At 39.5% G+C, this 21,619-nt stretch overlaps 1 long non-coding RNA gene across 1 annotated transcript in view; it reads left to right on the forward strand.

Annotated features, from left to right (window-relative positions):
• LOC139105468 (uncharacterized) overlaps positions 1-21,323 on the forward strand; it is a 36,131-nt gene extending 14,808 nt beyond the window's left edge. The window contains exons 3-4 of the long non-coding RNA XR_011546201.1: positions 19,557-19,935; positions 20,052-21,323. This is a non-coding gene — a long non-coding RNA (uncharacterized lncRNA). The remainder of the gene's footprint in view (positions 1-19,556; positions 19,936-20,051) is intronic.
• The last annotated feature ends 296 nt before the right edge of the window (positions 21,324-21,619 follow it).

Below are 21,619 nucleotides of genomic sequence, written 5' to 3' on the forward strand. Positions count from 1 at the left end.
GAAACCCGTTCGCGAGCGCATGCTGCAACGCAGTACCGTACGATCGTTCGTTAAATGCGAATATAGTTTCATTTTTATGAATGTTAAGTACGCGAGAAATACATAGACGCAAGCGATAACGCGAAGTTAAACACGATTTTTTTATGCGAAAATAAAAATTACTCGAATTGGTAACGTCAGAATTATATAAATAGCAGACTCGACGAATCGTCTATTTGATATCTTTTTTTTTTTTTTTTTTTTTTCAAGTTTTAACGTGTTTTTTGACAAAATATCGAAAAAATTCCAAATAAAAATTTTAATCGCAAATCCGTTGCTTTGCTTAAATTTTATTTCAAAGGCCAACACACGCGTGTACCTACGTGCCTGCGTGCGGGTCAAAGTTTGGCCCGGATGCGGGCTTACGGTCGTTCTCTGTTGGAAATTCCTCGTGTGTTGTCTCATCCTCGCGCGCTCCGCTTCCATCTGCAAATAAATAAGGACTTTTCCTCGAGTTTTCGGCATCGACTTCTCTCAACATTCTCGTCCCAGAATACGGAATTCCGCGATGATATTTGGCGTGACAATATCCATATATTTTTTCGTTGTTTTAAAATAAATAATCAATGATTGATCGACGGTACGGTTATTAACTTAATGAATGCAGATACAAGAAATTTGACTTTTTCAACTTAGTTTATTATTTCTCTAATGTAAGCTGAATCCATTTCGCAGTTCTATTGTGAGTTAAATTCTTTTCGTGCACTTTGCGCACGTGGAAAATAGAAACGTGTAATATCACACGTGATTATTCGACGAAATCGGAAAATAATGATCGTTGAGCATGCAATCGGGAAAAATTAATATCGCGGACGATATATTTCCAAATGTACATACGTGTGCAAGACGAGTAATTGGATGCATTTTCGGCTGCTCTACAAGCAAGACGTTTTCTTCAAGTACGCAATATGCCATCGCGGTGCTATTTTCATCTGCAGAGGCATGATATCGCGCTCCCTCGCAGTCGTCCTCGACTCCTTTCCTCGCCATATAAAATTCTATTCTACCGTATACGCCAAGGAAGACGCATAGAGAGTACGCGCGTTCTACGTCACGCGTCAAATAATATATTTAAACGTCAGCAATCCTCAACGGGCCAAGCTCTGCTACGCTATTTGCCACAACATATTTGCGAGTTACTCTTATTCCTGCAGCGTGTTTGGTATTTGCAATTTATGACGCGTGATATGATGCACTTGTAATTTTTTATAATACGCTGGACTCTTAGGCGATTAATCTTGCAGCAGCCAAAAGTACATAAGATGCGACTCCGAATAAAAGTGGTTTCATACGCGATTCTTCGTACGTGAAATGCAAGTCTATCATTTAAAATTGCACTTCTTTTTATTCGCGATATTTAGAAACATCGTTTATTTCCACGTCAATAAATGTTTATTGAAACGAAAGTAATTTAACGCTTGGAAATTATTTTTTTTCTATTTAAAATTTTATTCCATTTTATATTTCATACAAATTCGTACAATATCCTTTACATATTTCTCACTTAATATTTCACGGTGGAGAGAGTGTCTCAATTTAAGATATAACTAAGAATATTTTTAATCTGTCGGGCAATTTTAAAGAAAAGTAGAATCTTAATTCTGATCAAAATTTTTAAGTATTTGTAATTTAATCAGTTATTTTTCTGCAATTCTAAATCGCATTTCGCGTTACTTCCGCGCGTGTGATTGTCCTCGGTGAAGGAAATTTTTCAATTTCTGATAATGAGGTGCTAACTTTTAACGGGGGTGAGTAATTGCACGTTAAATTCGATTCTCGGGGGAAGACGGGCAAACATCCATTTCGCGTTATATTTCGGAAACGCGATACATTCTCGCGAAAGCAACGTCCGAATACTCGGGAGCCATTGTAACGCGATGCGTCATACGGATGCATCGAGTCGATCGGAGATCGAAAGGGCGGTATGCACCGGAACGAGACGGGCGACAGGGATGAGAGGGGCGCGTGTTATACTGAATTCTAAGTATGCGCATCGTGTTACGTTTGCGCTAGTGAGTCAGAAAATATGCTGTTTACAAGCGCGCGACGGCGTATTTACGCGCCGCGTACAAATGCATCCCCGACGTGCATACGTACACACGGAGTGCGGACCGGTGCATCGCGGTTTCCATGTGCATCTATCGAAGTCCCGTCTGAGAGGAGACGCGCCATTGAGATGCAGACGTCGGGCCATCTCCCGCGTCCTTTCGTCTTCTCCCTCTCGACCCGCATCCTTCCCGTTCTCCACTTCAAAGGCCGTCACGATACGCGTTCCTTCGAGTTCGAACGTGCGTCTGACAGCGATGAGAGACAGACGCGCGTATCGGGTTATTCCTTTAAAAACTATTCATATTCTCCGTGTGCTTTTAAGCGGTTTGAGTGGGATCTGCCTACGATGTTCCTCTCACGATAAACGAATTTCGCCAAGTTCATGTGAATAGAATATTTCGATCGTTCAATATCCAAGCGGAATGGACGTAAATGATAAACAACTGGAAAATACGGAGTGAAATGTGTTAATTATAATGATTGACGAGCCTGGCGTATTACTCGTAGATCTGATTATAATTTGAATTAATTAAATTTTATTGTTCTTATAATTGGAAGTAATTTTTCATCTCAACGTATTTCGTTTTTTTATTTTATTTTATTTTATTTATTATTTTTTTTTTTTTAGCGTAAATTAATTACATTTGTGCGCAACTTTACATATAAATATAAAATTGCATATTTTGTAGACAATTTAAAAAATTGGAAACGTACACGATGAAAATAATATAATCACAGGCTGATAATGAATCATAAACGTGAATTATTTTCTACATTAATTGCGCGAAATCTTTTTTAGAGGAAGTTTTATAAATGTTTCAATATCATTCGCATTGTAACTGATCTCGTGTTGAGCTTGCCTTGAAATAATTTACTCGCCCGCTCGATGATCCGTCGCTTTGACGACGTGTGTCGCAATGACGTTATTCGCCGACCGAAATTCGTGAACGAACGGATTGAAATTGAGGCCAGGACGAAAATTACATCGAGCTATATTCGCGGTCGGACGCGCGCGAAAACGTTCTTTTCCGTCATGTCGCGCGGATGGGAAATGAATTGGCTAAGATTAGCCGTAAGTTTAAGATGAATAATGAAGTTTCGTCTGGCACGTCGACCTGATCGTTAGTTGAAAGAAAGTATAAATTGTATTGTCGAAATAAAAGGATGAAATAAGATCATTGCTTTAATCGTTGTACAGTTAACATAATTTTGCTTATAATATTTAAAAGAACATTTTTTTATTAATTTTTTTTTATTGTAAAGTAATTATTTTATTTTTTTACTTTTCTCGTAGACTTTTATTTACGCCAAGAAAAAAAAATTTTTTTTATTTGGTTTAGAGTCAAAATGTTTAAAATATGAATAAATGTTAAGAATAAGCCTACATACATACATTTCATAGGATATAATGGTGTCTTTCAACAAAAAGTGTCAGTAGGTGACGAGCAATTCTGAATAACTGAAATTAGAATTTCATATCGCAATTTGCAACTGGACGACCCGCCAAAAACTCCGTTGTGACGTGCGTAAAATTTTAATTTTAATTAATTAACGTCGCGATATTGTACGCAGGATCAGATCCAGGAGAGTCTATGTGCTTTCCAGATGATGTTCGCCAATTTCAACGCTTGTATTATTACTCTATAAGTCCGTTATGCAAATCCACTGGGTTTGCGGAGAATGCGTGATCAATAATAGTCTGTGAGCTTTAATTGTATAATACATTCGTAGAAATTAGATTATAAATTAAATAGGCAGTCATTAATATAGCTCAGAATAATTCATAAATGCAGTTATAAATAAGGTTGTTTTAATTCCTACTACATGTGGAATAAAAGAAATGCTGTCAAAAGGTATTGCTTAAAATCATTATTACTAAAATATAATAAAGAAAATTTAAACTTAATTTTTTTATTTGCGTCTTATACGTATTATAGAAGCTGCAAGAATTAACGATTTCATGTTTTATGCAAGGCAGATTTTATTTGTTTATCCTATTTTACAAGCGTATATAATGATTTTAAAATTAATACCTTACGATTGTAAATTACGGTGATTTTTCGTCGTGTGAAGGCAGCTAATGACGTCCATCGGCTCGGTCACGCAGAAGCTGCATTAAATCAATATTTTCCAGTCGACGATACAATGCCGTTGGCATACAATGGGGAACGCAACAAGTATGCGTCGAGGCTGCGTCACGGTAAAGTACGCGCATTTAAATTGCCTGATTAATTAATTGCCTCGGGTTTGCTCGCGAACATTACACCGCGATGCGTTGCTGATGGTCGGTGAAATTAGCGCGCTTTTTTCCGGCAATTTAAAGAAAAATCAATAAACCCGTTTGATTGTAAATTAATGATTGGCAAGCGGCGACTTGAAGGATATTTTTTATAACGGATTAAAAGTCGAGTCGAGCAACGGCGAACAAACGCGTAGCATATTTTTAATTCATTATTTTTCCTTCATTTGTGTCGTTCTTTAATTTATTTAAAACGTAGTTGTCCTTAGCAAAATTACTGTAATAATAGTGCGCGATTCGACAAAATTGCGCGAATAATTTAAAAGCACGGCTCTAAAATAAGTGCACTGTTTTTCGACTGGCGCTATTTCGCGAAATTGGAGAAAACAATCGCGATATTGCGCGAAAAGGTTTTCGTTTTATGGACCAGTCGCGTTCAATATTGGAAATTATCGCGCAATTCGGGTAGTTACTGTGGATTGAACATAAAACGTTCAATACTGCGTCTGATACGGTATTGTTCATTTCTAAGAAGTACTTTAATTAGTTGTTTCCTAACGACGTTCGTATAAACAGCCTTCCCTTATTTACCAATAACTGTAATTATAAATCATTAAATATTTCTGAACTTTTGCACATTTATAAGTACAGTTAAAAAGAGTTTATATAAATTTTAGTCTAACTTGAGCTATATTAATTTTTATATTTAATTATTTACATATAATAATAAATTTATTATCCGCGAGTTTTGCGGTATTCCGCGCTTGACTTTCGGCCGCGAATTTGATGGTGAAGTTTATAGCGGGTGGCGAATTTACGGACCGGGAAGAAGCAAGGTTCTCGAAATATCCGCGATGGTAGAGAAGAAAGGCGGGATCCTTTCCTCTCGCGTCACAAAGCAAAACGGCTGATGAGCTTTTGCTGCTACGATCAAATTCGGGCGTCGATCTCCGATATTCGCTGTATCATCGTGATTCTGGCAAAGAATCCGCCTTCGTTGTCGAGGAATGCGAGAGACACGCGGAAAACAAATTATATCCATTTTTCATCAAGATACGCGACACTAGTCGATGTCAGACCTTTCAAACTTGTTACGCTACCTATCTTGCGATTCCTATCTCCGTGCTTATCGAGTTTTCAAAACTTGAATTTCAGGTTTTCAATTTGCAGAGGTTGTAAGTTTTTAAAAATAAGTCTGACTTTGCTCTCCCGTAAGAAATCTCGTCGGGCGTCTAAGTTGAGAAAATTGCAACACCCGAGCAGCTAGCAACTTTTTTTTTTTGTACCGGAAAAATATTATTCTTCGACAACGCGAGACGCAAAATTAGAATACGGCTGCATTTCGCAATCGGTGGATCATCGAAACGGTTGTCGCGAGCTACAATACGGTCGTAAGAGGTCCCGCGCAGAGGCGGCAAAAAGCCATCGAATAAAACGTGGCGCGACGTTTCCGGCTCGCGCAAGAAAACGACGTCGTTCGAGCGATTACGAGGAAAGTGCGTGCTCCACGTCTCAGGAATGGTAACGGGCGTGCTTTCTCCGTGCCGGTGGCGTGTCTCTGAAATCTCACCGCCGTTGTACGCGGTTGCGAAATCGTCTCGTCAGAGCATGCCGCTCGTTCGTTGCGCGAGATACCGGCTCACGACTCGTTGCTTCTCATTGCACCGCGTTTAAGGACCGCGACCTCGAGAAACGACGCGACGGCGAGAGAAGGGTGGAGACGAGAAATATATAGTATATACATATATCTATGCCGTTTCTCCTCGTATCTTTCCTTTGGTAGATAGGTGTGAGCTCGTACATTAAGAGATGCGCGGTGTTCTCGCGTCCACGGTATTTTCCGTCCCGCGCACGATATGGACCATCCGCGTCTGACCAATGTCGCCGGTTTCTATTTACTTGCCGCGTGCTCCAAGCATATTTCACTCCGACCTGCAAACATATGTATTCTTACTTCGCTCCCCGAGAGCCACGTTGTCGCAGGTAACAGCCGCCGGTTCTTCAAGAAGGAGTAAATAACGTTATTGTTTCCCTGAGACAGCGTCACGTATTTGATCTCTTGAAAGAAATATGTTTCATCCACTTCTTTACTTAAAAAGTTGGGTTAATTTTGACATTACGCTTACTTTTAATTGGGTTGAAAACGTTTCAGCATTATTTCAATATCGTTAGTCGTCATTTGCGCAATTATTAACTACTAATTAATTGTTCAGTTACTTTGACTTAATTAAAAATTAATTCCTTTGCACGCAACGTACCGTTGTCTTCCGTTAAACGTTTTAACCGATTTATTTTGCGTTACCCCGTCGCGGTTAAATCGAATCGTTCATACATGAGATAATCATGCAAATCGGCAATCACTTGTCCCATCAGCGACACGGCGATGTCGTGACGAGACCGCGTTAATTCCAGGTTCAAACCCGCGGTTTTGCGTCGCTTCGCGATTAGAATTTAAAAATTTACGTCTCGCCAGCCACGTCTGTGCTATAGATGAATCATGTCGCAGCGGTGGAAAATAGACCTTTCTCCATAACGGAGAAATGGAAAATGAGAGAGAAGGAGAGAAGCTTCGCAACATAAATACGGTGTAAAGCGTACAAATAAAGTTGTTGAGAATAAAGAATGCGTCGGAGGCTTCTCTCGGATCTCCCGTTACGAACGTTTGAGAGCCAACAGCCGATATCTCGAGCATTCGTTACGCTTCTACCTTTCCCGCGAGATGCATATCCTTTTTGCGGCGGCAAATTGAATAATATCCAGTGTCGACTTTTATTGTATATATGTACGTATAAGCACGTATATACATACATACATAGGTACACGTATATACACGCGCGGAGACGCGCGCGCGCGCGCGGGGGTGTAAGGTAATACGAAACGCACGTTCGTGGAGTAACGAATACGTTTCGCTCCGAGGATAGGGATATTACGCCGGTCTCGTAATAAACCACGCGCCACATTTTAATATAAAGATATCGCGCAAAGGGAGAGTGCGCGAGATACGCGCCGTGTATATTTTAAAGGGCTGATGGTTACTCGCCGATAAATTTCAAGCGCGCGCTCGCTCGCCTGTGTTTCTCTTCCCGAAAGAGCCGTTAAATCGCTGTTCCGCTTCGCGGGGATTACATTAAATTCATTTTCGATTTATACCAATTTGCAGATTTTTCCCGATGCGCACTCACGTCGTTATCGCGCTCATCGTCAGATCGGTTAAAAAATAAATTGCAGGTATCGAACAGGCAGGTAGGGCCGAGTTTAACCGCGCTTTAACACCGACGCGTTTTACGCGGCCTCCGATTCGCCGCTTATCTACCGGATTCCGTGCGAAGTTTAAATTGATATTGCCTCGTTGCGTGATGCATGAACGGCGGCGTTGTTTTTCTTAATATTAATCTCGCGACCGTTCCGCGCACAAGTTGGACCGTTTCGCGTTCGCAGAGTTATGCCGCGTGCCGGTGCAATTCAGCGACCAGTTGGTTAGTAAAGCGTTTTAGTAAAGAGATTCATGATGATGTTTTCTCACTTGCCTTGAGAGCGTGCTATCCCATTCCTAACGTAGCTCTCCTGGATAAAATATTCCCACAAACGACCACGGTACCGTTTCCAATATCAGTACAAACGAAACTGTCGTAAGTCGAGGGAACGAGACTGAACTTATACATTACTGCGATATAAATTTCACTTGTTCTTAGATTGAGAATACTCTTTTCGCACATTTGTTCGCAGAAAGAAATTTTACACGACGATAGGGGTTCGCACCGATCTCGTACTCTGAAAACTCTTATTCCCCGTTGTGCTTATTAACTGGCTATATTAATCCTTTTTTTTTTTTTACGGTAAAAATCTATTTTTAGTTCTCATTGCAATTTATTATACATATGTAAGTAGCTCAGGGTCTGCGCAGCGGTGTGCAACATGTACCTAAATGAGAAGTGTACTTAGGACATTGGAATCTGTTGTATAATAGCAGAAAGAGAGAGAAAAAAAAACGAGCCGAGCGGAGGAGAGAGGCGGAAACGGTTTTAAGGTCTTTATCGTCGGCATTTAATGACCTCGTGGAACGGGCATGGGTTTATCTAAAGATCTTTATATTGCTTCTTTCCGTTCTTTAACGTCGAGCGTAGCACTGGGTTAAAAGATTATTGAACGAGACTATCCCGCGAAGCTACGAACATCTTACGGATTAAATACTATCGCTTAGTTCAGTCTTTGGCATAACGCGATAAAATTCGTCCAATAACGAAGAGATTCAAATAAAGAAATGGAACGGTTCTTTAAATAAAATTTAGAGAAATGTACTTATTTTTCTATGAGAATTATTTAATTTATATAATCTTTTGTATTATAGACATAGAACAGAGAAATGTTTTATATTATTAAATTATTATTACAGAAAATTAAGATAAGCTGCATTAGTTAATTACATGTTGTTGCTTAAATTGTTTAATAATAGGGTTTGATTTCACATTTTGTAATTAAAGACACAATTACACTTTTAATGGCAGCTATACGTATCTTAATTTTCTATCTTTTAAAAGGACGTTTAAAATAATAAAATCCATTTAGTCGTTATTCCGAGTAACAGAGATGGTTTATCTGTAATAGCGAAATGCGACTATAATGGTGATCTCGCATTTTCGCATTACCTTATACCGTAAACACGACGCATAAAAGCATCGGGCAACGTGCAGGGAAGTATTTATCATATCGCATTATTATAAGAGATGCTGCATCGTGGTGGCTAAATTACGGATTCTTTAAAGTAAACTGCGAATCCAATTCGCGACGGCAATAGGACTTCGCGGAAGGCGCACCGTCAAAGAAGCTCTATAAAAAATTCCGTTTCTTCGTAAATTAAAATCTAAATTGAACCTACCTGCGCGTGTATATCCTCGGTATTGTCACTTGTAAGTACAAGGTAAAGTGATCTTGCCTACAAATTAGAAATTAAACTTCCGTCGGAGGCACGGGAGGACGCATACGTCCGATTCTGATGCAGCATCGCTATTTAGTCTACCTTTTCGACGCTGTGCTCTCGTATCATTCGCGCTGCGACAGAAACCCAAGCAGGGTGCAATCAGTTTACTCTCTGATAACAACACGTCGAGAGTAATCCTTTTTTGTATTTGGAAACGAGCCTCGAGTACACTCATCGTGCAATTACTGCGATTTGAATTCATCGAATTTATAACGTTTTGTTGTCACTTTCATGGATCCGACTTCGCGATTCGGGCTGTCGCGGCCGTGCAAAATAAATATGCAGATTGTATGGACGTTTAATTGGCGAATAAATACATCCCGCGCGGTTCATCGAAAAACCGCGGCTTTCCGCGGAAAATCTCAAACGTTTGAAGCTCTGTAAACACATCGAGCGCGCCTGTTTCGCAAATATGGGGATGTGATTGAAGTAAAAATCTTTCAGTAATTTGAAAACTTTTTTTTTCAATCCAGGTATCGATAACCTTTCAAATCGCAGTTGTAAAATTGTGTTCCAATCAATTAAAATACAACGTTTTTTTTTTTATTATTTAATCTCCAGCATGTAGCAAACTATTGTTCCGTTGATATTTTCACATAAATTCGATTTCAATTTGGATTTTAATTTGAGGGTTAGTTATCGGGATATTAATATTGAATATTGAAATATTGTCAAAAAATTGTTGGTATCCAATCAAAATTTTGTTAATCACAGGTAGACATTAAGCTGATCAAAGTAATTCGCGTCGTAAAATTTATACGCGTGTATATGAATTTGCGGTTACATTGTATGCACCATAGCTACTTCGGCCGAGATTAATTAATTTATTTTGCTGACAATTACGTCAATTGGGTTAATACGTGTGGCTAAAACTTGGTTTTTGATACGGTGAGGAAACAGCTGAATATTACATATGATTTCAATTTTTAATATGCTCCTGAAATAATATGTTAATATAACGCATAATTTAATACGGATATTTCTGGAAAAACTTCAAGTATACGTTCGATAATTACAAAATTATATTTAAAAATATGAATTGTATGTACTTAAACGAGAAATAGCTCTGAGCTATACAATGCGATGTACGAAATTGGAACGACATAAAATAATTACGTCAAAGGTTTTGGAAATTTATTAAAATTATTTACTGAAAAGACGTTTGATACAATAAAAATATTCGCCTGTCTGTAAAAATTTTTATTTTAATAGTACCATATCTCTGAACGGTTTGAAATAAATTAATCGTGTAATAAATAAATTATTTTTACATCATAGAAACGGTATTACCCCGAGTAGAAATTGATTCCCATTGTTACTTAATAATTAGCTAGCCAATTCGTGGTTCATCTCGTGGCTGTCTAGCAAAACTGTCCAGCACTGAGCCAGAAATGTAACACTCATTATTACTAGCTAATAATGAGCTAGAAAAGTTAGATATCTGAACGTTTTTCGCCGCGTACTAGTCTACTGTTGTGTGCTGACATTATGCAACGCTCGACTGCCGAATTTGCCGGGTTCACCGACCGCCACGGTAGTGTGAGTACGTGCGTGTGTTTACATCTGGCCGACAATCTTCGCGTTCCAAGTTCGCAAGGTGGAGGACGCGCGGGCGGCGGGCGGCGGGCGGCGAGAACCGGTTTGCCTAGCGAATTCGACAGTCGAACGTTGCGTAAGATTATCGGCCGGCAGGTCCTCGCATTCCAAGTTTATCTGGCGGAGGACGCGCGGGCAGTGGACGGCGAGAACCGGTTTGCCAGACGATTTCGGCAGTCGAGCGAGCGTTGCGTGAGGTCAGACCAAAACAGTAAACAAGCACGCGGCAAAAAAACGTATAGATATCTATTTAGATACATCGTCCGCGCTGGACAGTAACTAGACGACCGATACTAGACAGATTTTGTTTCTTTATTTTTAAATGACAACTTTATTTTTTAAAGCCAGATAAATTTCCACTCGGGACGCTGTTATGTTTCTTTAGTCGGTGGTTAAAAATTTTATCTAGTGGAAATTCAGGCGGTCTTTTTTTTTTTTAATTTAATCGCTTCTGTAAAAAAAAAAAGTCAAGGGTATCGCTTAAAACTGCGAGAGTACCGAATCGTGTCATTTCATTTGAGAGATGAACGGAAGGAAGTTGGCGTTGCCAATAAAACGGCATGCGAATGTCGCGGTGCATAGTGTAGGGCAAACGAAATAAGAGAGGAAGGTGCAGGCGAGGTGTAACGACACGACGACGACGACAACGACGACGGGGTCGACGAAAAAGGAAGCGATAGTTAGGAGGATGGAGATAGTTTAACAAAAGGACCGGCGGAGAAACGGGCGGGCGAGGGAAAAAAGGAAAATCTCGCGCGGTCGTGTAACCGACTAAACAATAGCGACGGAAAATAGGCTCCTGCGTCGAGATCCTCGTTCGTACAAGGAAGGTAGGATGGAAACGAATACGGGAAGGTAGGAAAGTAGGAGGGAACGACTGCATTCGTCGTATATCATTGATAGCGAATCCCAAACTCGGACTTCCTCGGTGAAATTCAATTATGCAATCCTAAAAAAAGCTCGAACACGAACGCGAAAGGAGAGAGAGAAACTCGGCAAATGGTGTTGCGACGTTACCGCTGTTTTCAATTCGAGAGAAGAAAGATTGGAGAAAAAAAATCGACGTTTCCACGCGCGTGGCGTACGGTATACGATATGAGTTTATTAATTCGAGAATGTTTTCTGACTCATTTCGGGTGCTTAATAAGAGGCTCATGAGATTTAGATACTTATTAATATTAATTCTTCTTCTCTTTATTTATTACGTTGTAATAATCGTAGCAATGGTTTACTTAAAAAAACGGTACCGTATAGTTTCTGGGTTTATTTTCATTTTAGAAACTCTAGAAAGTTGTCTGCGAATAAATGAAATGACTGATACTCTATAATTTGCAAATGATAGAAATTGATGGATGCGAAATGGTACAACGCTCGAGATGCGTAATGCATCTTCGCAAATTTACATTTTTCCTTTGTGCTCTCTCTAAAATTCAGTCGCACAATTGTGGAAACGTTCTATTGTCCGTGCAAAATTAAATGAAGTAAGTTTATTCTGAATAAGGGCGGAAATAATAGCCAACCGTTTGAAGTACATCGTTAAGAATGGAAGTTCAGCTCTTTCGTTCGTTTCTCATTAAAGATAAGAGTTATTTATCGATCTCACTCCGTGCAATCATAGTCATCGATGGAATGAAGATCCGATGCTCACGCGTCATAAACAAAAGTTTTTGAATCAACAGAAATGAATTGTTTCGAAACAATTGATATTAATTTTGATGAGAATTTGTTTTTAGAAGAAATTTATTAAAGTAACAATTTCATCGCACATAGATAGTAATTTTTCTATTAACTCTAGTAATAAAAAAAATAATCGATGCAAATATTGCGATAAAACGTTATTAAAATTTTTCTCTCCTTTAATATTACATTATTTGAGATTATTTGAAAGGACATATGTATCTCTACAAAATTCAAGATGCACATATGTACAATATATTTATGTATGTACATAAATCGTATATGCACATTTATGACATTTGCTTGTTCCCATTATAATTTAAAGTGATTAGTGATTCGTAACAATTGGTCGCAAAATGTTATTTGCAGATTAATAAACAGGCATTAGGGTCAATCGGAATAATCGCGTAATAGTAAACTGTGTGTGACACTTGGATATTTACGCACCAATAAAATTAATTAGTCATCGTTGTTTAATGATATTATCTTGAGTCCATTGAATTAATATTCGTTACATGAAAAATTGTTAATTGTATCGCTGTTAATCACGTCGTGCTCGGGTTTAAAAATACGGTTAACTTAATTGATTCTAAATTTCTCGTAAGTATACCGAACGAAAGAGCGAATCGTCTTTTGCAACGAACGACAAGTCCGATACTCTTGTGGAAGCATTAGATTCTCGTCGACGTCGCGTGCCGCGGAAAATGAAAACAATTAAAGATACGCGATCGGTGAAGAGAACGCAGTCCTCACGGGGCTTTTTTCATACTTTATATGGTGCACGCGAGTCAGACAATCTATTCAGCAACCTTTCGAGAGAATCCGTCGGACACGCGATTGACTCGTTTCACGCTATAACCAAATCGATTTGTTGACTTGTGTAAGTTAGACTAAGTGCGCTTGTAATGCTTGGACGGTATTCACAGAAACACGAAAATACCAATGAAGCAAGTTAATCTTAAACGATAATCAATAGGTTCGTCTTGAAAAAATGCTGTTATTAAATTTTAATCATTTTAATCATCTTTTAAATAAATCATTTTAATAATTTTTCAATTTGCTGCAAAAAAATTGTAGGATAGATTATAGAATTAAAAACGCATTTAGACATATTATACGTATTTTAAACCGTTAAGTAAATTTGGATTAAAAACGCTAAAAGCATTTAATTATTAAATAAATTATTGAATGCGTCTTCAATTTTGTAGCAAGTAAAATTAGATGGTTTTTTATTATTAAAAATATTTTATAATACAAAGTGGTATGCTGAAAGAAAAGAAGATTAGAAATTAATTTACACAATAATGTCTGAATGCGTGAAAAAAGAAAAAAAAAAAAAAAGACGTGCAATTATTTACGAAAATGTTTTATAATGGAATTGTTAGAATATTACTTTGTATTCAACGTACTAATATTAATACGGAACGAGATGTAATTATATAATGCACTCCGACACAAACCACAAAATGTTACTGTAAGTGTGGTGGATTATAAAGTGCGCCGTCGACGCTCGCACGACATATGTGTTTTTCGTCTCGTAGAATATTTCCGCGAAAATTACTGCACTTTTATGTAGGGAAGGAAAATTAACGGAGTCGACCTTTTACCGTTGCCGCGCGAGTATTATTCCTTTGTAGAACGCGGTATTCGAAGTGGAAAGCATTTGGCCGATTCCCATGGAGCTTCCATAAGGTTTTCCGCCGGCTACAATACAATAATACGGGGTACACGAGACGGTGACACGCAAGACTCTCGAGAGTGAGAGCACGGTAGTGAGTAGAAAAGGCCACGTGTGGTCTAGCGCGTTGCATGTGTAGTACTACAATACATACCCGTTGCGCATGCTGGGTGTCCCTGATTATATTTATACCAACCATACGGTATGCGCGTTCATTCATTTAGCTTAAATTTTTGCAATACTTGAATTATTACATTTTTTACGTTTATTGCGTTTTTAATTAACTCTCAGCTATTAACGTGAAAAAGATTGTACACGTAGGTGGTAAAAGGATTTTTATACTCGTTTCGGAAATGATATCAATTACTTTTATTGGCCATTTAAGTTGTCTAAAAAAAAAACAAACAAGTGAATAGAGTTATTGTGTTGAAGCACGCACGCGACGAAAGCTAAAAGGCAATATTCAAGCTTTGCGGTTCGTGAAATTCCACACGTTGTTAAGGATTAAATCTCTATGGTGAAGATTTAGTGAAAATTAATTAAAACGGACGTGACATTGCGCATTTTATTCATTTAGAGAATTTAATTTTTAATTGTACAAGCTGCTACATGTACTTTCTTTTTTATCTGAAAGGTGATAGAACGAATCTCGGACATTATATGTATATGTATTCAGTAGCTGCTATCAAATTCTATATATGTATATGTATATATAAATATATATATAAATATATATATATATATATATATATATATATATATATATATTTCAGGTGTATATACACTTTACGAGTTTCGCTAAAAAATTTCGTTTAACTTTTTATGGATGGGTAAGTTCGCCCATTTACGAGAAATGTGTGCGAAAAATGTCGTTCCTAATAAAAGATAAGACGAGAGAAAGCTTTATTTTAACAAAAACTCAGCAGTGCATTATCTATCCAATATAATTAAGATAATGAATTGTTAATGAATTTAAATTTACTGCGACAACATTTTTCATATTTTCTCCGAGATATTAATTTCAGTTCTGTCATATTATTTTTTCTTTCCACATTATGTTCTTTTGCATATCGTAAATGAACAACTGCATAGAATCTCTCTTTTTCTTTTCTCTTCCCTTTAGTGCTATAAATATAAATGCACGTGTCCGGTAAACATCAGCACATATGTAGAACAATATATTATATAAACGTATATGTACGGAAGCCCAAAGATCAATAAATGACAAAGAGAACAAGACTAATTGCTGCTGGCGGCTTATAAAATTTAAACAAAGAACAGATTCTATTCGTTTGTCGCGAATCACGTAGATATATATCTATCGCGTTCGCTCATAGAAATTTCGGACATTTACGTCGCATGCATCCACATAAACACACACAGATCTGACTGCGATACGTATGCACGCGTGCATGAACTCGAAACGCGCCGCGCGCGTAGCTAGTCAGTTTGTGTTTAGTATCGCCTCGTTGACTTAAGCCGATGATGCACGACTTTCCTCCGCAGTCCCGCGTCGAATATAAATTCCACACGGACACTACGTCGAATAAATTTGATCGCGACGAGATAATGTCGACGCGTGAATTTTCCCGCCGGAAACGGAGCGGTCGTCACTTTAAACGCCGTGCCCATTTTCGTGTAACGGCACGTCGTATCTCGATGGTCCCTCGCATGTGCAGCAGCCAACTACACTCTTGCAAGGTGAATATACTCTTTTTCCCGCGCTGTACTTTCCGGAATAAATGTTGTACAGATAATGATATGTACGCGTCGTGGCAGAAAGTGAGGTATATTTTAAGATATTTTTGTATACTCTTAACTGTAATACGAGCGATCGCTAAAATGGGAGCCGTAACGATTTATGACACCGATTTGGTTTTAATTGCCGCATATAGCTCACGTCCCCCCGAAAGGGCAGACGTCACGTCACAGTTTCGAGGTCTTCTTTGAGAACTTTGAATATCCTAATGACATTTGACATCGCTGAGCGTAAAACTAAATTAGAGATAGGCAGCTCGTTTGTTATTCGTCGCGCAGCGTGGTATCGCGTTATAGTTCGTATGGAATACTCGTTTCGTACCGATTACTAAATTCGGGTGGGACTCTTAAAAGCTCACGTTCTCTAGACGCGGATTAAACGTTCCCATTACGCCCCGATATACAGTCACGACTCGTCTAGGTTGCAGGAAGGTCGTAAGTCAAAATGTCCCTCGAGAAATAGGTTTAATCAGAGATTATAAGCAACGAAACGGTACTTTGCTTATGATTATTAATAATTGAAGCGTTTAGTCCCATCGGCGTATTCTCGACGCAGTTGCGTTATTTAGTTCGATAGATCAATCGATAATCAAATCTCTAAAGTGTCTCGCGTTTATTCTACTACACTTCAAAGATAAAAAAAAGAAAAATACAAGTAACACGATAAATAAATTGGTAATGAACTGAAGACGAGTATTGTATGCGCGAGTAATATTTCAAGATGCAAGAAATATAATTATTTTGATATTATTTTAAATTTAGCGAAAATAGATAGATATAATTACTCAAAAAAAAAAAAAAGAAGAAAAAAAAAAGAAGAAGAATATATTAAGAATATTAAAATAGCATATTTTTCTTAAAATAAAACCGAATAGGTATTTCATAGGACCGCAAGGTCGAAGAAACGCATCTAGAAACCAAAGTTAAATTTCTTCTTCCATATACTTGGACTGCGATCGTTATTTTCGCGACCTGTTACGAGAACTCGGATCTTATTTTTTAGATTTCTCGCGCCGGACGCCAGAATTAGAGAAATTAATCTCACCACGGGCGGGCGTGTTTTTCTTATCCGTTGCGGGGAAAAGAGACACGTAAATAAAACGTCCTTTTCGTCGCCCCCTTCTGTTTCCTTTTTCGGGAGAGAACCTCGCCGACAGTATGGTCGGCCCTTAGCGAGTACGCGCGCACACCCATCCACCGTATTTACCTGCGGGAAAACCATCGACCCGCGTCGACATTCCGCACTCCTCAAGACGTCGACGGGGAGATACTCCAATTTGTCAACCGCACGCGAGTGCTTTTTTTCCTCGAGATCCTGTCGTGCTTCGAGAGGGCGAGAGCAGCTTTCGCGATAGACGCCCGACGAAAGCTCGAGGGCCGCGCGTTCTCTTTCCCTTTGCACACTCGATGAGCACCCTGCTTCACCACTGTTTTTACCTTTACTAGTCTACAGTTGACTGCAGACAATGCAACGTCGAATACTTGAGGTGAAACGCGGCGAGAAATTTCGCGTGAGAAACTTCTGGGATCAATCAGAGTAATTATAACTCGCAAAAAGTTTTATTCAATGTACGATATCATTTCGAGAATCAATAGAACGGGAGCTTGACGATTATGATGTAATTATTTCAGAATAATGTATAAATTAGAGAATTATTTCTGTGATTAATTTTGCCGCCAAAAAATATCACGATGTCACGTTTGCCGATAATCTGATTGAGTAACGTTGTATTATCGTACGGAAAGTACAGTGCGCTTTTATTAAGTGCCGTGAATAAGGGCCAGAGAATATCGTGAGATATATATCCCGATATCCATTACGCGGTTCTTACTACAAGTCTCGTACAAGAACACATACCGGGCGCTGGATATAAACATTGCATCGCAAACAATAATCTGAGATCGTACTAGTTTGGAGGATCGCTGACCGCATCTTGCGACGCTTAGAGTAAATTTCGTACATAATAAGGATAGCTAAGAACATAGTATTTTTGAAAGAAAAAGAAACATTGTATTAGTTCTACGTTTTAGGATTTTTAATCGTAATTAGAAATAATATATGTAGGTATATGTGACACCTAACGAAGTTTTCGCAAAATTTTTTTTTTTTTTTAATTCATTATTAAAGACCTGAAATTTGAAATATTTTTAATTCGTCGTTAGAATCACATATAGTTGGTTTTTATAAAGAAAAACGCAGGAGGGAGGAAGTGAGTGCACGAGTACATATAGTTCGAATTGAAGCTGTATTGAGTTACGAAAGCGGGCATCGAATATTCAACAAAGTCTTGTTTGCACGCGTTACATCCTCGTGCCGCACCCGGACATTAACTGCAACGCCTTGTAATTCCGATGCGGATTCGCTCGTACCGCGCAACGACCTCCGGAATGCGCTGGATACATTAAATTCCGGAGTTTGCTGGCAACTGGTTTGCAGAATATCCGCAGATCAACTTGCGCTCAGAAACTGGTTGGTTAAGATTTACGTCGGAAAACCGCGAGAAGGATACTCTGAGCATCCGCGCGAAGTCAGGAATCTCTCTGAGAAAACTAAACTTGGAATAACTTTGAAATAATTATACCGGTGTCCAGCACACGTCTAATTCAAAGAGTCATTGTCTTCCAGTAATTTTAACGACTATTACAGCAGTCTTGTCGTTGCAATTTTTGTAAAGTGATATTATAAAATTAATTCGACGCGCGGATTAAACCACTGATTTAATTCGAATATCAAAAACGTTTATCGTGAAAATTTTTTATCTTTCTCTTTCGCTTTAATTGTAGTATAAGAGACGTTATTCGCAGATAATTGTTAAAAAACATTTATACAATGGTCACTAATAACAAATAGGAAAAAGACAATGTTCACCGAAAGACAGATATGGCATTTGCTGCGACGAGCGGCGACGGCGGCTGGCGTACGTGACTTCCTCTCTTGGCCGCCGAGTACGAGGGTTGTAGTAGATCTCCCCTAGTCCTCGGTTATCGGTGCTCCGCGGTACATCTACGCCCGCGCTTCGTGTGAGATTCGACGCACCCCACGCCAAGATCACGTACGCTAGCCGCCGTCGCAGCACTACAAACGCCATTCCTGACGGTGAATGTACGTCACGGCACTATATAATATCGTCGTAATGTTTTCGCGCGTGTATGCTCGAAAATGAATACGTATCTACTCTCGTATTCTTTCCATCAGCTGGAGGCTTCCGAACTTTCCCGCCGGGTTGAATAAAACGGCGCGCACAAACTTTCGTTTAGTCCGTTCAAAGCGATGAATAGTTCACGTGCGAGCAACAGACGATCGGTATTAGCATCGATGTGAAACTTTATAAACTTTCTATCGCCTTTCTCAACCTTAAACTTCGCAAGAGCGAAAAAGCGAGCTTTTGGAATTATATTACAACGAGAGAAATGATGAAATTTGTAGTCAATGGAACAAACATTTTTCGTTTGCCAATTCACGCAATTTTTCTTGTATTTTAATAACTTAATTGTTCTATTTTATAATTTTTATAATTTTTGTATTTAATTTATATTTCCAGGCAAAAACGTTTCGCGTACACTGATTGGGAGGCACCTCGCGCGTCTTCTCCGTCGCGGCTCACATACTCAGCCTGTTTCGAGCAAGTGACTTAAGGAACTTAAAGAAGATAAAGTGCGCGAGGAACATTTTATATCGCGGCCCGTCTCATTCGCCTCTTCGTATAAGTTCTCGACGTTCATTCCGCCGACGAGAATCAAAAGGTCACTTCTCTTTACGCCGTAGCTAATTTCTTATATCGAGATCGAGAATTTTACGGACGGGAGTGTCGTGGACTATCTCGCGAGTGACTTGTGCGCGGAAGGACGACTCGACACGTCCCATCTGAGAGGAGGAGCAGGCCCGGGACGGGCATCCTGCATCGGCGGAGCAACTTTTAGGTAAGCATGAATTTTTTAAATAAAAAGTCTTTATTAAAAAAAAAAACTTTTACTTTTTTTTATTAATATCATTAATATACAGGCGTGTCTACATTAATTTTTTTTTTATGTTACAGTCACCAGCAGAACTCAACAACTCCGCTGAAGTTCGTGCAGATTGGGGTAAGTCGCATAATTTTTTTTTCGCACTTCTAGTCAGGACAAAAAACAAATTCACGTACTTAGTTTCTCGTTTTCGATACCGTAATTCAATGCGGTTGCGACGAGAAAGGACAGGAGCTTTGACGCACGAGAACCGTGTCACATGAGAAATGTCGCGTGATGTGGCAGGGTACCGAACTGATAGGGGGAGAAGGTGAAGGGGGACTTCTTCGCGACCTCCGTATCGTGCGCAGCATCGCGGCGACGGCCCCTTGGTATATCGCACGTCCGTATTCCATTATGTAATGGGCCATTGTACCGCGCAATCCTACCGCGGCGGGCTCGAGCAATGCCGTTGGGTGTCGTACAACACATCGGGGGTCGAGCGGGCGGACAAACGCGCGCGAGAAACGGGCGCCGCGGTCCTCTCTTCGTTTCGTAATCAAAGGAAACGACCGCAAGCGGAATTATTAATGGCGCGAGATAGATAGGTAGATAGAATAGATACAGGCGCAGAGAGAAAAGGAAAGAGAGAGAGAGAGAGATCACGGTGCAACTCTCACGTAGCGGCAACGAATACCACCCGCTTTCTCGGTAATAAGTAAAGCCATCGGCGGATGGAATATATGCGTCTGACGCTGATAGCAGCATCTATTGACCATGTAGGCCTCGCGCCGAATGATAGTAATCGGTGTTTTGCGTTTCTTGTAAATCTCACAAACGCCTTACGCGTCTCTGACGAATACCAGCAGGCCGTCCGTTCTTGTTATCTCTGTTGTAGTCGCTCTTTTGGGAAATCCGAAAAGGAACGTTTAACCTGTACCCTTTTCCTTTTCTTGTCATTACTACATGCAATCATACTAAATTCTGATCTCGTCGTCGTGAAAAGGGCTGACTTGCGCTTCTTCGTTTCAAATGATTCTTGCGGGACATTTCTTTGACGTCGACATAAAATAGACTTGGCTACTTGCAGATTTGTTTTTCCCGTGATAACGGATTGCTTATTAAGATTTTGCTGGCGAACTTGATTTAATTTTTGCGATTCTTCAAACAGACTTGCGTTACGTCGAGAAAGCGTGACGCTCGGATCCGAGTCTAACGCTATCCCAGACGCCTCGTGATAATTTTGGCTTTCGGTATCGTCCCGTTGCGAGCGCGCGCCAAAGGAGCTACTTTCGGTATTGCCCATCGTATTACGCTCACGTACCCAATTTCATTTCGTCGCGATGGACCTCATTGGTTCGAGCTAATTCACTCCCGCGTTTCCGCCCGCTAACTCCCCAGACGCTTCTATCGACGACTTGGTCGCCGCACGTCGATGAAACACCCAATGTGATGCAATTGACGAGAGATAAAAAAAAAATAAAACGGAAAGCGAGGGAGAAAGAAAAATAAGAAGCGCGGGAATGAAAGATGCGAAAGACCGGAAGAGTAAAGCAGAAACGCGGACAAGAGGTGACAATTAAAGGTAAGAGGACGTGCACGAGCGCGTAAAGTCATTAGCCTTAATTGGAGTGCGCCGCTCTGCTGTCAGCCGTTGAAT

The sequence above is a fragment of the Cardiocondyla obscurior genome, linkage group LG09 (genome assembly GCF_019399895.1).
Source record: "Cardiocondyla obscurior isolate alpha-2009 linkage group LG09, Cobs3.1, whole genome shotgun sequence".
Lineage (NCBI taxonomy): Eukaryota > Metazoa > Arthropoda > Insecta > Hymenoptera > Formicidae > Cardiocondyla > Cardiocondyla obscurior.